The following is an 18,870-nucleotide window of genomic DNA, read 5'->3' as shown; positions in this document are numbered from 1 at the left end:
TCTTCATCAGGACAATTCATTTACAGCCTCACTCAACCTAACTTAGGATCATTCTTTCACATCATTTAGTTTTGCTATAACCTGTTTGATGTCTCACATAAATATTGCATGCACAGGACCCCACCGGAAAGTAAAAATTTCTCGCGAGCGAAAGAAGGGGGGTATTGAACTTGCATCATCTGATTAGACGTTTGTCATTCACGATCGGGGAACGGAGCTTTCTAAATCATTTAGCACCTGACATTAGCAGGGTATGGCAGGTTTCGGTTGGGTCACCGACCTCCATCATTTTACCATTTCAAAGCTGAGTGGATTTGATTCGAACGGGTTAACAAAGGTGCCTAGTGCTCCAGTTTACAGGCTCAGCTCTGCATCTGAGGACCTGCCCTCCTGCTAAACCAGGGAAAAAGAGCTCACATCTCAGAATTAATACCAGTTTCCATGCAGAGATGTATAAAAATAGTGAAGCAACTAACTACCCTTGTTACCTATGGGAAGGTAGATGTCCTTGGCAGAATGCAAAGATGGTTCAGATTGTATTGGATTGGGAGGTTAATTAGAAATGAGGGATCTATCTGGCTCTTTGGCTCTCAGTGTTGTTTCACATTGAGCTACTGAGTCTCTGTTGGGCCCTTGCTGAAATGCCTCCTCGTTATGATGAGCTACTTTCAGCCTTATTGTTTTAGCTAACTCTCAATAATAGTTATATGATTCATAAATGTTCATTCGACACTGGTGAAAAAGATCACTGGTAATGCGTTATGCTTATGGTAATGTAATTAAGTGGCTTTTGTGTCCTGACCCTCCATCCAGTAGTTGACCGTTATTGCTAATGCACAGATCCGTGGCAACAGACAGTAGTTGACCGTTATTGCTAATGCACAGATCCGTGGCAACAGACAGTAGTTGACCGTTATTGCTAATGCACAGATCCGTGCAAACAGACAGTAGTTGACCGTTATTGCTAATGCACAGATCCGTGGCAACAGACAGTAGGTAGACAGATGCGTCAGCAAAAACTGGAGTAACTTGTCCTCAACCCTCTCACAATTTCCTCTCAGTATTTATAAGAGAACGAAAGATAAATCTTAAGATGCAGATATTTTTCCACAAGAAAGTAAACGTCAAAAGATATTCCCTTTCATTTGAGAGGGTACAATATTGACATTTTGTTGACTTTGAAAACAACTATATTACAAATCTCAGACACATTTATTGATAAAGATTTACAAAAGGCTAGGTCTGTTACACAGGTAACTGAGAACACAGTGTCTGAGAGCATATACCAACATGGCAGTTTTAGCAATGTTCTTACTGCTTAGCTGTAACTTCATAATTGACTGGCTTGAAAAGAAAGAAAGACATTCTCACAAGTACAGCAGAGAACATTCAATCACCAGGGAACCTTGGGGAGAGGAGTGTGACTGATTCACATAAACAGTGTTTCAGTGGTGAGTCACATTCACAACATACAGGCAGAGTATTGTGGATCATAAATGCAAAGCTGTAATCCGTGTATTGAACAGCAGCTTGCTTGCTTTGTTACCAGCTACAGTTTAAAGGCTCAGTGCTGTCAAAAAAAGTGATTTTACTGTGTTTTATATACTGTCACGCCCTGATCTGTTTCACCTGTCCTTGTGATTGTCTCCACCCCCTCCAGGTGTCGCTGATTTTCCCCTGTGTATTTATCCCTGTGTTTCCCGTCTCTCTGTTCCAAGTCAACCAGCGGTTTTTCCCCATATGCCTGCCTTTGCTATTCTTCTTTTCTAGTCCTCCCGGTTTCGACCTTTGCCTGTTCTGGACTCTGCACCCGCCTTCCGCTTGCCTTGACCACAAGCCTTTCTGCCACTCTGTACCTCCTGGACTCTGATCTGGGTTTGACCTTTTGCCTGTCCACGACCGTTCTCTTGCCTACTCCTTTTGGATGAATAAACATTGTAAGACTCCAACCATCTGGCTCCTGTATCTGCATCTAGCTCTCGCCTTGTGGCATGATAATAGGCAGTATATTTCCACACTATGAGGTTGGAATAATACTGTGAAATTGTGAGAAAGGTGATAATGCCCTTTTAGTGTAAGTGCTGTTTGAAAAGGCCACCTGATATTTCAGCCTGTTTTGGTGGGATGGAGTTTTGGCCTGCCTGGTAACATCATCAAATTAGCTGATAGACCAATAAGAAAGAGTTCTGAACCACTAAAACTGATAACCACAGCTAGTTATCAGTTTTCCCCTCCCACTCAGACCACTTCCACACAGTCCTAGCAAAATTATTGCTTGATCTATTTTTGTTCATGTTCAGCCATTTTAACTGGAAACAATCACAGTAAGGTACTTAATTGTTACCCAGAAATGATTTGATATTGAGGTAAAACTGCTGCATTGGGCCTTTAAAAGGTGATGGGGGGCCAAGTCTTCCCACCTTTCCACTGAAACGACGAAAAAGCAGTCCCCTTCATCTTCCAAATTGCTTGTCGCATTGTGTTTGGCTCGTTTGTAATCACTACTCTTTCCAACAGCCTCCATAGAACCTCAACACTTCCTGCAACCGCCCACTTTACCTCCACGCTGTCAATGTTTCCCTGCCTGCACAATTGAATCTCTATTCTAAGGGACAAGATAGGAGAGGTGACAAAGCAGCCTTTCCTTGATATACCATTCTACATTTGCCATATTCATGTTTATCTTGCATCCAATATATGTAAGTCTTCTTGTGGGATCTTTGATTCTGTTTAAAGTGGAAGTGACAACATCCGTAAATATGTTTTAACAAAATTCCTACATCTAACATCATCGTTTTACTTAATCTAGCCAAAGTATATTTTTTCCCTCTTTCCCTAGACAATGATAGTACCTTCACATTATCCTCACCTAGACCCCATACTGTGTCTCCTTGATGACAGGGCATGGAAGTTACATGCTTGATTGATGCGAAGGTGGTTAAATTGAGTTCATCATTTACATATCTATAGTAGGAGTTCAATTAAGAACTCAGAAAGGGGCATTGGAATGAGTGACTTCATGTCAGATTAGTTTTCTGTAGTCGGGTGTTACTCCAAACTACATCTCGTGTTGGGGGGGCCCCTCAGGGGTGCATGCTCAGCCCCCCTCCTGTACTCCCAATTCACTCATGACTGCACGGTCAGGCACAACTCCAACACCATCATTTAGTTTGCTGATGACACAAGTGGTAGGCCTGATTACCGACAACAATGAGACAGCCTATAGGGAGGAGGTCAGAGACCTGGCCGTGTGGTGCAATGAGAACAATCTCTCCCTCAACATAGTCAAGACAAAGGAGATGATTGTGGACTACAGGAAAAGCAGGACTGAGCACGCCCCCATTCTCATCCACGGGGCTGTAGTGGAGCAGGTTGAGAGCTTCATGTTCCTTGGCATCCTCATCACCATCACAGCCCAGTACATCAGCGGGGCCAAGCTTCCTGCCATCCAAGATCTCTATACCAGGCATTGTCATAGGAAGGCCCTAAAAATTATCAAAGACCCACCCCCCCGAAACGATGCTGCTACTCTCTGTTATTATCTATGCATAGTAACTTTAATAACTCTACCTACATGTACATTTTACCTCAATTATATCGACACCAGTGCCCCCACACATTGACATTGACTCTGTACCGGTACCCTCTGTATATAGCCCCGCTATTGTTATTTACTGATGCTCTTTAATTGTTTGTTATTCTTATCTCTTACCTTGTTTCTTTTTTTTTTTTTTTTCTTAAAGGGCTTGTAAGTAAGCATTCACTGTAAGATCTACAACCGCCCACCTGTTGTATTCAACGCATGTGACAAATACCATTTTATTTGATTTTGTAGAATTGTTAAAGGAGTCAAGGTGGCAGGGTAAGAGGAGAGTATACTAGCAAACTGCAGATGGAAAGTACACTACTCATTGAGAACAACAAGAGTTCCTCTAAGGTGTTGGAGAAATGGCAAGCTGAATGGCACAATCACATGTAACAGTTGTCCAAAGCTCCAGTAAACATTGATTTAAATGAGAACCTGCTGGTCTTCTGGGGGAATTGCCTTATGAATCAAAATGAACATAATGAGTGAGGCAGTCTACTTTGGGAATCCCATCACAATAGGCCAAATGAATTGAGACAAACATGGTAATCGTACCAATGACCTATAATATTATGTGGACGGTTCAATTCTTTCTCCTTAATTATCATAATGCTTTTCCAAAAACCAAAACAGATACAGCCCTGGCCCCCAGCGAGTTGAACAGTTCAATATAAATGGAATATACTGTAAGCACTCTTAAATAGCGCTTATTGAGTGAATTCCCAGGCCATTTTGTTCTCTGCCAAACAAGGTGCAAATGCATGTCAACTGACAAACTACCCGAACTTGATGAGTGGCTTATATCAATTGCTAAACAAATGCAATGCAAAATAGTTATTTGGATTATTTATGTTTTTACTAGCAGAAATACACATGGATGTATTATTTCAGGGTTACATGTTTGTCTTTAAGCAGACATTTGAATTCTACCTTTGAACGGCCAACAGTAAGAATGCTATTTATTACTTTAATTAACTAAAACAGACCAATAGTTATCGTGAAAAAGGCCAAGGGAATTTAAGCAAATCTCACACTTCACATGTGCACTCTTAATTATGTTTGCAAAAGCCCTGATCATTTTTACCGTCTCCATGAAAGAGATACCTCCACACAGTCATTTTCTTTGTAAAATTATAAAGTATTTTCCAAATAAAGGGATCTTAATACATTTTTTTTGTTTGTTTTGTCCTGGTACTCATTTCAGTAGATACACGTAGAAAACTCTTGCTGTGACTCATGGACAAAGATGTGACATCCTACTTACTTTAATTAAACTTCTTCTGTATTTGAATGGAGAGGACGCCATGAAGGTTACTGCCTCAAGACAAACTTGTTCTCCAACAACATTCTCTACCTCATCCATTGAAAGTATTATTATTAGATTGAATGACATTTAAGCCAATTGTTTTTTAAAGCACATCAGACACTCACAGCCAAGGCAAAGTAGGATTGTATATGACATATTTTGCATCCTTTTGGCATTTTAAGTAGAAATTGTTCACCAATATTGAATGTTACACCACATGGAGAATTCAATAAATACGATATTTGTAATTATGAATAAAGACATGCTATAGTGCCAAAATTCAGCATGTAAACCTTGTGTCACGTCTGGGAAGATTTTGACCCACTTTGAACATATCCATTCACAATCATGTGTGGTGGCAGGTAGCCTAGTGGTTAGAGTGTTGGACTAGTAACCGAAAGGTTGCAAGATTGAATCCCTGAGCTGGCAAGGTCAAAATATGTCATTCTGCCCCTGAACAACGCAGTTATTTAAACCACTGCTACTAGGCCATCATTGAAAATAAGAATTTGTTCTTAGCTGACTTGCCTGGTTAAATGAAGGTAAAAAATAAATGATTGTAAAGGCCCAAGATATTTTGTTGCTTTGAGAAAGTCATTTTTGAAGATTATTATTTATTTCATGTGATTAATTTGCATCTGTCCCTCATTTTAAGGTCAGCCCTGCTATTCCTTTAAAAATATATGTTTTAAATGTTTAAAATATATGTTTTAAAGAAACATTGAACATTTAATGGTCAAATGTAACGGCGTTCGTCTGTTGAAAGAGGGTCGGACGAAAATGCGGCGTGGTGGTTACTCATGTTCTTTAATGAAAAATGAACGATACATGAAATAACAATAATATACAAAACAACAAACGAAACGCAAAAACCTATACAGCCTATCTTGTGACAACAAACACAGAGACAGGAACAATCACCCACAAAACACACAGTGAAACCTAGGCTACCTAAATATGGTTCCCGATCAGAGACAACGAGAATCACCTGACTCCGCCTCAGGCAGCCATAGACTATGCTCGACAACACTACTCAACCACAATCCCAATACCTACTAAACCCCAATACAAAAACACACCACAAAATAAACCCATGTCACACCCTGGCCTGACCAAATAAATAACGAAAACACAAAATACTAAGACCAAGGCGTGACATCAAATCATAGTGTAAAAGCAGGTGTGCTGGTTCTAATCTTTTTGGCCATTTTCTGGTGCTTTCTGGTGGCAAACTGAGTGGGTCGAGCATAACATAACATTTTTATTTAACTTCTTGAGGTGGGAAAATTTGTTTTTTATGAAGTTGAACATGTTCTCTTTATGACAATGTTAAAATTAGGTGGAATCAAAACATTTTCTTTTACCAAGTTATACTTCTCAAAACGCACCGAATTGGTGGAACGACCCATATACCACCTTTCAGAAATATTCTAATGCATACCAGTGTATAAGGTAAGACCCAGATGCAAACAATGTCAAAGTAAGAATGCTTTATTACAGCAACAGAGGCAAAGGTACAGGACGGCAGGCAGGCTCAGGGTCAGGCAGAGGTCGGAAATCCAGATAGGGCCATTGGTACAGGACGGCAGGCAGGCTCAGGGTCAGGGGCAGGCAGAGTGGTCAGGAAGGCAGGTACAGGGTTAGGACAGGCAAGGGTCAGAAACCAGGAGGGCGAGAAAAAGAAAGGCTGGGAAAAGACAGGAGCTGAGAGGACAAACGCTGATAAGCTTGACAAACAAGAAGAACTGGCAAAAGACAAACAGAAAACACAGGTGCAAGTACACAGGGGATAACGGGGAAGATGGGCGACACCTGGAAGGGGTTGGAGACAAGCACAAAGACAGGTGAAACAGATCAGGGCGTGACACAACTGTATCCTTAAAGCTCACTGCATTCTAAGTAGTCCAAATTCTGATACTGTTCTCATGTCTCCCATTTGATTCTTCACACATTTCCACTTCAGTAAACAACGAAGCTTGTCATTTTGCGGCACTCATAAGTACTCCAGACACATGCGTTGTCCGGTCAGTGTTACTTTGTGGTAGAGCCATGTGCTTTGACAATGGCACAACACTTTCCATTACATCTGATATTTCCCTGACGTCAAGCTGGGCTCTGGGTGCCGTGTATTCATGACGTGTGACTGTTGGGAATCAGGCCTGGCCATGTTGTCCTGTCATCCTTTCCTTATTTCCCTCTCTGTGACGCTGGAGGAGGCTGCCATATGGTGGACCGCTTATTTGCATTTGCGTTCCTCAGGCTTTTATTGTAGGAGATACATATTCCCAGAGTGCATCACAGTAGATCGCTCCACCCTACTACAACAACAAGATAAGATGTGCTAATGTACAAGGTGATAGATGTGTGAAGTGTTTGTAATAGTGTTACGCTTGCACCTTGTTTTCAGAGGGGAATCAGAATACACATTTTGATTATGGTGAATTTACTATAGGGACTACTGTGTCCACTTTGACATTCTGAGAAGGGATTGGGAAGATAAGACATTCAGTTGGAGAGGTTATAGGTTATATATGATCAATATATATCAACATTGGAACCGGGGCTTCAAGTACAGCAATGGCCATACTAAATAAGTACGTATTTATGAATAATTATGTCATGACACAATTACCATACCAATGAGGTTTACAAAACCATCTTTTTAAAATACTGTCTGTAGAACCGTACAAGGATACGTTTCTAACCTCGATTCCATTGGCTTTCACCTCAGAGGCCATACTCTTGGGATTCTGTATTTCAGTCAGAGCCCTTCATAGCTATTTTTGACTTGCTTAGCCTACTTTTGAAATGACATTCCCTTTTTTTGTGCTCCTTCTTTTCTTTTTAAATAGTCATAACCTTACTTGACACAACCTTTGTTCCCTCTTCTTGCATGGTGGTTTACAATTGCTATGATCTGTTGATCAGGCTGTATCGGTTATACTACTGGCTATGAGACGTAACCTTTCAAGGCAGCAGCACATGGATCAGTTCTAAAGGGTGTTTTTAAATGTACCTGTGGATTTACAGTATTATAAAGCCTATGCTATGAGCTGACAGTTATATTAATTAAATATATGCAGAGAATATGCATATTCATATAGTCGATTCAAAATGCATCGTGACCCTTTTGTTCCAAAGGCATTATTGAACTGACAATGGACAGTACCCCGTTTCTCCTCTGAAGAAATATAGGCAAAAACGATGCAGCAGTCGACAAACATATGTGAGGATTAGGTGAGTTAACAGAATGTAAAAGTCGCTGAAAACCTTGTCATTGAACGGGATTATGCAAAACTAAAAGTGGCAACCAATCAATGGTGCTTGGCACTGGCAGAGGATACTGAGGAGAGAGAGTGAGAACAGACCAAAATGTTCCAAAAGGGGGTAATAACAACAGCAGTGAGTGAGTTTCCCAAAAACATCTTGACACTAACAAGCCATTGTCAAATAAAAAGTGCAATTTCCTGAAAATCCCATAATGACAGTGGGATTATCAATCAGGGCATTGAAGATTTCAATCACAGAAGTAAATCCTAATCATCGTAATCATATTGGGGGGTGGCTCTTTCAGTGTGTATGTGGTCTTGGTATTACACACAATCTTGTCCTTTATTTATAAGACACATGGCATGCATCCTCAGTTTTGTATTTGATTAAGAACAAATTCTACCCAAGTCAAAAGGCCTCCTTCGGGGATGGGGGCTGGGATAAAACTTTTTTTTTTTTAAATAAAAAACCAAAAATATAGGACAAAACACACATCATGACAAGAGAGACAACACAACACTACATAAAGATAGACCTAAGACCACAAAAACAGCATGGTAGCAGCACAACATGACAACAACGTGGTAGCAACACAACATGGCAGCAGCACAACATGGTAGCAGCACAACATGGCAGCAGTACAACATGGTAGCAGCACAAAACAGGGTACAAACAGTATTGGGCACAAGACAACAGCGCAAAGGGCAAGAAGGTAGAGACAACAATAAAGCACGCAAAGCAGGCACAACTGTCAGTAAGAGTGTCCACGATTGAGTCTTTGAATGAAGAGATTGAGATAAAACTGTCCAGTTTGAGTGTTTGTTGCAGCTCGTTCCAGTCGCTAGCTGCAGCGAACTGAAAAGACGAGCGTCCTAGGGATGTGTGTGCTTTGGGGACCTTTAACAAAATGTGACTGGCAGAACAGGTGTTGTGTGTGGAGAATGAGGGCTGCAGTAGATATCTCAGATAGGGGGGAGTGAGGCCTAAGAGGGTTTTATAAATAAGCATCAACCCTTGGGTCTTGTGACAGGTATACAGAGATGACCAGTTTACAGGAGAGTATAGAGTACAGTGATCTGTCCTGTGATCGTCCCAGGACCAGTCATTACCTCAGCCATGTTTCTGGGGTCTGACCTCTGGTTGGCTCATCTTTCCTCTGCTGGACTGCTAATGGAGGATCTGAGCGTATGAGGTCTCGGGGACCACAGCACACTGTGCGACCCTGTGGTATGGACAACGTGCAGATGCCTCGTGCTGGCAGCGACCTCAAGCCTCTGACGTGAACCTTTGGCCAGACTGGACCCATCAGGGCCCGAATTCCCCACACCTCCTCTGCGCTCTCCCTTTTTTCCTCTCCCCTTTTTCCAGTGAGTGTGTATCCTGTCTGACAGACAGACCGCCTGGGACTGAAATCTCTCACTGCACGCTCAATGTGACAAATCAACAAAGACAAGCTCCCTCGGAGGCTGTGGTTGTAGATGGAGAATTTATTTATGGGTGCCTTCCACCCTGCAGAATGGCAGCACTCAAACAGGCGACACAGAATGACTCAGAAGTACAACATGTCTTGTTGATTATTGAAGTGGTAGACGTCGAGGACCCAACATTGTTCCAATGTTTCCACAGAAAAGAAAAACATTCTTGAACAGAGGTTCATGTGCAGGGTAGACACAATGTGGGATTATTGTTGAATATGAGAGTTAAAACTTCTTCAGGATTTGCGGGTCCCCTGCGGAACGTTTGAGCTAACATAGGCTAATGAGATTAGCATGAGGTTTTAAATAACAAGAACATAGGACATAACCAGGACATAGCCATATCTGAATTTGACAGAAAGTTCAATTCTTGTTAATCTAACTGCACTGTCCAATTTACAGTAGCTCTTACAGTGAAATAATAGCATGCTATTGTTTGAGGAGAGTGCACAGTTTTGAACATGAAAGTTATTAATAAACAAATTCGGCACATTTGGGCAGCCTTGATACAACATTTTGAACAGAAATGCAATGGTTCATTGGATCCAGGCCGGCTCGGTCCTCCCTCCCGCTCCGTGGCTCGACGACTCATTGCGAGCTCACAGAACAGGGCTCCGGGCAGCCGAGCGGAAATGGAGGAAAACTCGCCTCCCTGCGGACCTGGCATCCTTTCACTCCCTCCTCTCTACATTTTCCTCCTCTGTCTCTGCTGCTAAAGCCACTTTCTACCATTCTAAATTCCAAGCATCTAACCCTAGGAAGCTCTTTGCCACCTTCTCCTCCCTCCTGAATCCTCCCCCCTCCCTCCTCCCTCTCTGCAGATGACTTCGTCAACCATTTTGAAAAGAAGGTCGATGACATCCGATCCTCGTTTGCTAAGTCAAACGACACCGCTGGTTCTGCTCACACTGCCCTACCCTATGCTCTGACCTCTTTCTCCCCTCTCTCTCCAGATGAAATCTCGCGTCTTGTGACGGCCGGCCGCCCAACAACCTGCCCGCTTGACCCTATCCCCTCCTCTCTTCTCCAGACCATTTCCGGAGACCTTCTCCTTACCTCACCTCGCTCATCAACTCATCCCTGACCGCTGGCTACGTCCCTCCCGTCTTCAAGAGAGCGAGAGTTGCACCCCTTCTGAAAAAACCTACACTCGATCCCTCCGATGTCAACAACTACAGACCAGTATCCCTTCTCTCTTTTCTCTCCAAAACTCTTGAGCGTGCCGTCCTTGGCCAGCTCTACCGCTATCTCTCTCAGAATGACCTTCTTGATCCAAATCAGTCAGGTTTCAAGACTAGTCATTCAACTGAGACTGCTCTTCTCTGTATCACGGAGGCGCTCCGCACTGCTAAAGCTAACTCTCTCTCCTCTGCTCTCATCCTTCTAGACCTATCGGCTGCCTTCGATACTGTGAACCATCAGATCCTCCTCTCCACCCTCTCCGAGTTGGGCATCTCCGGCGCGGCCCACGCTTGATTGCGTCCTACCTGACAGGTCGCTCCTACCAGGTGGCGTGGCGAGAATCTGTCTCCTCACCACGCGCTCTCACCACTGGTGTCCCCCAGGGCTCTGTTCTAGGCCCTCTCTTATTCTCGCTATACACCAAGTCACTTGGCTCTGTCATAACCTCACATGGTCTCTCCTATCATTGCTATGCAGACGACACACAATTAATCTTCTCCTTTCCCCCTTCTGATGACCAGGTGGCGAATCGCATCTCTGCATGTCTGGCAGACATATCAGTGTGGATGACGGATCACCACCTCAAGCTGAACCTCAGCAAGACGGAGCTCCTCTTCCTCCCGGGAAGGACTGCCCGTTCCATGATCTCGCCATCACGGTTGACAACTCCATTGTGTCCTCCTCCCAGAGCGCTAAGAACCTTGGCGTGATCCTGACAACACCCTGACGTTCTCAACTAACATCAAGGCGGTGTCCCGTTCCTGTAGGTTCATGCTCTACAACATCCGCAGAGTACGACCCTGCCTCACACAGGAAGCGGCGCAGGTCCTAATCCAGGCACTTGTCATCTCCGTCTTGATTACTGCAACTCGCTGTTGGCTGGGCTCCCTGCCTGTGCCATTAAACCCCTACAACTCATCCAGAACGCCGCAGCCCGTCTGGTGTTCAACCTTCCCAAGTTCTCTCACGTCACCCCGCTCCTCCGCTCTCTCCACTGGCTTCCAGTTGAAGCTCGCATCCGCTACAAGACCATGGTGCTCGCCACGGAGCTGTGAGGGAACGGCACCTCAGTACCTCCAGGCTCTGATCAGGCCCTACACCCAAACAAGGGCACTGCGTTCATCCACCTCTGGCCTGCTCGCCTCCCTACCACTGAGGAAGTACAGTTCCCGCTCAGCCCAGTCAAAACTGTTCGCTGCTCTGGCCCCCCAATGGTGGAACAAACTCCCTCACGACGCCAGGACAGCGGAGTCAATCACCACCTTCCGGAGACACCTGAAACCCCACCTCTTCAAGGAATACCTAGGATAGGGTAAGTAAGGGTAAGTAATCCTTCTCACCCCCCCTTCTCCCCCAACAAGATTTAGATGCAAGTGGCTGTTCCACTGGTTGTCATAAGGTGTATGCACCAATTTGTAAGTCGCTCTGGATAAGAGCGTCTGCTAAATGACTTAAATGTAAATGTAATGTAAATGGATCAGTATAAAACATTGCACACACAGTGGCCAAAATCTAAATTGCACCTAGACTGGAATAATACATTATGGCCTTTCTCTTGCATTTCAAAGATGATGATACAAAAACGAAAACAAATGTTGGTTTTGATTTGTATTATCTTTTACCAGATCTAATGTCTTATATTCTCCTACATTCAATTCACATTTACACAAACGTCAAAGTGTTTCCTTTTAAATGGTACCAAGCATATGCATATCCTTGCTTCAGGGCCTGATCTACAGGCAGTTAGATTTGGATATGTCATTTTCGGTGAAAATTTTAAAAAAAAGGGACTATCCCTAAAAAGTTATTAAGGATATACTGAATTACTTAAATTGCAAGACATACTTCAAGTTAACGTAAGGAACGAACCAGACGTACTCAATGTCTTTTATGCACTCTTTGACAAAAATAACACAGAACCCTTCTGGGTGATCTCTCTCTCTCTCTTTCTCTCTGAGGTTGACGTAGGTAAGGTTTTTAAACGGGTCAACACTCGTAGGGTCAGACAATATTCCAGGGAAGGTCCTCAGGGCATGTGCAGACCAGCTGACAGGCATCTTCACAGACATGTTCAATCTCTACTTGTCCCAGTCTGTAATCCCAACATGTTTCAAACTGACTACCATCGTTCCTGTCCACAAAAACTCTAAGGCATCCTGTCACAATGACTACCACCCTGTCGCTGCCACATCTGTAAAAAATAAAGTTATTTGAAAGGCTGGTCATGGCACACATCAACTCCATCATCCCAGACACCCTGGACCCACTCACATTTGCATACCACCCCAACAGATCCACAGACGTCGCAATCTCAACGTCTTGCACTCCACTCTGCCCTCTCCCACCTAGAAAAAAACAATGCCTACAGTATGTGAGGATGCTGTTCATCGACTACTAGTCAGTGTTCAACAGCATAGTGCAGTCCAATCTCGTCACCAAGCTCAGGATCCTGGGACCGTGTAACTGGATCCTGGACTTCCTGATGCGTTGACCTCAGGTGGTAAGAGTACACAACAAAACCTCTGCCAAGCTGACCCTTAACATGGGGACCCCCCCGGGGTTGTGTGCTTTGCCCCTTCCTGTACTCTCTGTTCACCCACAACTTGGTATGGCAGGTAGCCTAGTGGTTAGAGTATTGGACTAGTAACCAAAAGGTTGATCGAATCAAGTAAGAATTTGTTCTTAAATGACTTGCCTAGTTAAATAAATGTCAAATAAAAAACCTTAATGAACACCAAAATTCCAACTCCTTCATCAGGTTTGCTGACGACACGACGGTGGTCAGCCTGTTCACCGTTGGCGATGAGAAAGCCTACAGGGAGGAGGTCAGAGACCTGGCAGTGTGGTGCAAGAACAAGCAGCTGATTGTAGACTTCAGGAAACAGGGCGGTGCACACCACATCCACATTGACGGGGCAAAATGGAGAGGGTCAAGAGCTTTAAATTCCTCTGTGTCCAGATTACTTCTCACACCAGAACAGAAGTGCCTCTTCTCCCTAAGGAGGCTGAAGAGAGTAGGGACGCTGCATTGAGAAAATCCTGACTGGTTGTATCACTGTCTGGTATGGCAACTACACTTTGACCTGAAGGCCCTACAGAGGGTGATGCGGACAACCCAGTGTATAACTGCCGTTGAGCTCCCAGCCATCCAATATGTACATGCCAGGCGGTATCTGGGAAAGCCACAAAACATTTCCAAAGACTCCAGACACCCGAGACATGGACTGTTCTCATAACTCCCATATGACAAATGGTATAGCTTTGATGCCCTGGCCATAAAACTGTGAAATGGCTAACAACTACTGCTGCTGCTAAAATGATTATTAATTAGATGTAATACTACCACTGCACTTCTGTTAACCACTGCCAAAATGGGGGGCAGAGAGGTCGGCGGAGTTGAGGGGTGATCCAGAGACCTTCGAGGAGTTGGACACGTTGGAGGAGAGTGAACGGGGGGAGAGCTCTTGGATTGGTATGGTATGCATGTCATTCGCCCTGGGGAGCGTGTTAGCCGTCCGATGCCAGTTCCTCACACTTGTCCTGAGGAGTGTGTTAAAGTTCTGGTTCAATTGATGCCGGCTATACGCTCCAGGTCTCCAGTGCGCCTTCACAGCCCAGTGTGTCCTGTGTCAGCTCCTCACACTTGTCGCGATAAAGTGGGTATCTGTCCAGGACGGTTGTGCTGGCTCAGCGCTCCTGTTCTCCGGTGCACCTCCAGGGGCCAGTACATCCTGCGCCGGTTCTACGCACTGTGTCCGCAGTGCGCCTTCACAGTCCAGTGCGTCCTGTGCTAGCTCGCCGCACTTGCCGTGCAAGAGTTGTCATCTGTCCAGGACATGTTGTGCCAGCTCTATGCTCCAGACCTCCAGTGCGCCCCCACAGCCCAGTACGTCCTGTGCCTGCTCCTTGCACTCTCCCTCAAGTGCGCCTTCCCAGTCAGGTACGTCCTGTACCTTCTCCTCACACTCTCCCTCAAGTGGGCCTCCACAGTCCAGTACGTCCTGTGCTTCCTCCCCGCACTCGCTCTGAGGTGCGTGTCACCAGCCTGATGCCACCTGTACCAGTCCCACGCATCAGGCCTCCAGTGCGCCTCCACAGTCCAGTACATCCTGTGCCCCCTCCCCGCATTCGCCCTGAGGTGCGTATCATCAAGCCGGTGCCACCTGTTCCGTGCCCATGCATCAGGCCTCCAGTGCTAGAGCTTCCATTTACATTTACATTTAAGTCATTTAGCAGACGCTCTTATCCAGAGCGACTTACAAATTGGTGCATTCACCTTATGACATCCAGTGGAACAGCCACTTTACAATAGTGCATCTAAATCTTTTAAGGGGGGGGGGGTGAGAAGGATTACTTTATCCTATCCTAGGTATTCCTTAAAGAGGTGGAGTTTCAGGTGTCTCCGGAAGGTGGTGATTGACTCCGCTGTCCTGGCGTCGTGAGGGAATTTCTTCCACCATTGGGGAGCCAGAGCAGCGAACAGTTTTGACTGGGCTGAGCGGGAACTGTACTTCCTCAGTGGTAGGGAGGCGAGCAGGCCAGAGGTGGATGAATGCAGTGCCTTCCGGCGACAGGTCCCAGTCTAGAGTTTCCGATGACGTTTCACAGCCCGGAACCGCCAACGACGGTCCACAGTCCGGAACCTCCAACGATGGTCCACAGTCCAGAATCTCCTACGACGGTCCACGGTCCGGGACCTCCTACGACGGTTCACAGTCCGGAACCTCCTGAGACGGTCCACAGTCCGGAATCTACTGAGACGGTCCACAGTCCGGAATCTACTGAGACGTCCACAATCCGGAACCTCCTGAGACGGTCAACAGTCCGGAACCTCCTGACACGGTCCAAGGTCTGGAATCTACTGAGACGGTCCAGAGTCCGGTCCCTCCTGAGACAGTCCACAGTCCGGAACCTCCTGAGACGGTCCACGGTACGGAACCTCCTGAGACGGTCCACGGTCCGGAACCTCCTGAGCTGGTCCACGGTCCAGAACCTCCTGAGATGGTCCACGTTCCGGATCCCCCTTGAAACAGTCCACGGTCCGGAGCCTCCAGCGACGGTCTGCGGTCCGGCGCCTCCAGCGACGGTCTGCGGTCCGGAGTCTCCATCGACGGTCTGCGATCCAGAGCCTCCAGCGGGGGTTCTCAGTCCAGAGCCTCCTGCGAGGGTTCCCAGTCCGGAGCCTTGGGCGATAATCTACGGTCTGGAGTCCGCAGCAACGAACCACGGTCCGGAGTCCCCGGCGATGATCTGCGGTCCGGAGACCCCGGCGACGATCTATGGTGGGGGTGTACTGTATCCACAGTGTCACCCTGACCATAGAGAGCTTTTATTCTCTTTGTTGGTTAAGTTGGGAAGTGATTTAAGGGTGGGTTATCTAGGTGAATTGTATTTCTATGTTGGCCTAGTATGGTTCCTAATCAGAGGCAGTTGTTTATTGTTGTCTCTGATTGGGGATCATATTTAGGTAGCCATTCTCCCATTGTGCTTTGTGGGATATTGTCTATGTATAGTTGCCTGAGAGCATTATATTAGCTTCACGTTTCGTTTGTTCACTTGGTTGTTTTTGTTCTTTGAAGTTTTCTATTCCATAATAAAGGATGGAAACATACCACGCTGCATCTTGGTCTACTCCTTGTGACGGACGTGACACACAGTAAAACAAGTCCTATATCTACATAACCTGAAAGGCCCGCATGCAAGGAAGAAGCTACTGCTCCAAAACAGCTATAAAAAAGCCAGGCTATGGTTTGCAACTGCACATGGGGACAAAGACCGTAGTTTTTGGAGAAATGTCCTCTGGTCTGATTAAACAAAAATTGAACTGTTTGGCCTAAATGACCATCGATATATTTGGAGCAAAACGGGAAGTCGAAGAACACCATCCCAACCATGAAGCACGGGGGTGGCAGCATCGTATTGTGGGGCTGCAGGAGGGACTGGTGCACGTCACAAAATAGATGGCACATGAGCATGGAAAATTATGTGGATATATTGAACCAACATACCAAGACATCAGTCAGGAAATTAAAGCTTGGTCGCAAATGGGTCTTCCAAATGGACAATGACCCCAAGCATACTTCCAAAGTTGTGGCAGAATGCCTGAAGGACAACAAAGTCAAGGTATGGAAGTGGCCATAACAAAGCCCTGACCTCTATCCTATAGAAAATTTGTGGACAGAACTGAAAAAGCATGTAAGGAGCAAGGAGGCCTACAAACCTGATCCAGTTACACCAGCTCTGTCAGGAGAAATGGACCGAAATTCCCCCAACTTATTGTGGGAAGCTTGTGGAAGGCAACCTGAAATGTTTGACCCATGTTAAAGAATTTAACAGCAATTCTACCAAATACTAATTAAATGTATGTAGACTTCTGACCCACTGGGAATGTGATGAAAGAAATAAAAGCTGAAATAAATAATTCTCTCTACTATTATTCTGACATTTCACATACTTAAAATAAAGTATGTCCTAATTTTCTGACCTAATTTTCAACTAGGATTAAATGTCAGGAATAGGAATTGGCTAAGGTGTATGTAAATTCCGACTTCAACTGTAGCTTCCTATCTTATTTATTGTCTTTTCTTTATTATAAATATATATTTATTTGATTCAACACCAATATTTTTCAAATATACACCATGCTCCTGAGAAGTTCTTCTCAGGAGCGAGCAGTATGGCTGGTGGCATTGTTATGCTGGAGGTTCATGTCAGGATGAGCCTGCAGGAAGGGTACCACATGAGGGAGGAGGAAGTCTTCCCTGTAACACACAGCGTTGAGATTGCCTGCAATGACAACAAGCTCAGTCCCATTTTGCTAAAACTCACCGCAACAGACCATGACGGACCCTCCAAATTGATCCCGCTCCAGAGAACAGGCCTCTTTGTAATGCTCATTCCTTCGACTATAAACACAAATCCGACCATCACCCCTGGTGAGACAAAACCACAACTCGTCAGTGAAGAGCACCTTTTGCCAGTCCTGTCTGGTCCAGCGACGGTGGGTTTGCGCCCATAGACAATGTTGTTGACAGTGATGTTTGGTGAGGACCTGCCTTACAACAGGTCTACAAGCCCTCAGTCCAGCCTCTTTCAGCCTATTGCGGACAGTCTGAGCACTGATTGAGGGATTGTGCCTTCCTAGTGTAACTCGGGCAGTTGTTGTTGCCATCCTGTACATGTCCTGCAGGTGTTGTTACACGTGGTCTGCCACTATGAGGACAATCAGCTGTCCGTCCTGTCTCCCTGTAGCGCTGTCTTAGGCATCTCACAGTACGGACAATGCTAATTATTTCCCTGGCCACATCTGCAGTCCTCATGCCTCCTTGCAGCATGCCTAAGGCACGTTCACGCAGAGGAGCAGGGACCCTGGGCATCTTTTGTTTTGTTTTTTTGAGTCTGTAGAAAGGCCTCTTTAGTGTCCTAACTGTGGCCTTAATTGCCTACCGTCTGTAAGCTGTTAGTGTCTTAACGAACATTCCACAGGTGCATGTTCATGAATTGTTCATTGTTCATTTAACAAGCATGGGACACCGTGTTTAAACCCTTTACAACGAAGATCTGTGAAGTTATTTGGATTTCTATGAATTATCTTTGAAAGACAGGGTCCTGAAAAAGGGGCATTACTTAGTTTAGTTCTTCTATCCCTTTAATGATTCATTCTTACAACAGCTACACCATTGCAGCTGAATTGTTACTGAATTATTCCTCTTGACAACTTAAAGTAAATGGTCTCTAGTACTATAACGACCTACTCTCTCCGTAGAGGGCATTTGGAGTAGTTTCTAATTGTATTAGTCATATGTATGGGATGCACAGTGTGTAAATCGTCCAAAGAGATGCTTACTTGCACGTTCCTTCTCAAATAATAAATAAATATACAAATAAGAACATAAAGTAAATGGCTCAGTAGAATAGAATAAACATTTTAGCATAAATATAATACAGGAAGGCACAATTTATATTCCAATATTTACACATGTTTTGGGAAAGGGGGGATAGGCACAGTGTATAAACAACAGTATAATAGGAGTCTGGTAGCAGCAGTTGTG

The sequence above is a fragment of the Oncorhynchus keta genome, chromosome 30 (assembly GCF_023373465.1).
Source record: "Oncorhynchus keta strain PuntledgeMale-10-30-2019 chromosome 30, Oket_V2, whole genome shotgun sequence".
NCBI lineage: Eukaryota > Metazoa > Chordata > Actinopteri > Salmoniformes > Salmonidae > Oncorhynchus > Oncorhynchus keta.
This window is presented reverse-complemented; position numbering follows the sequence as displayed.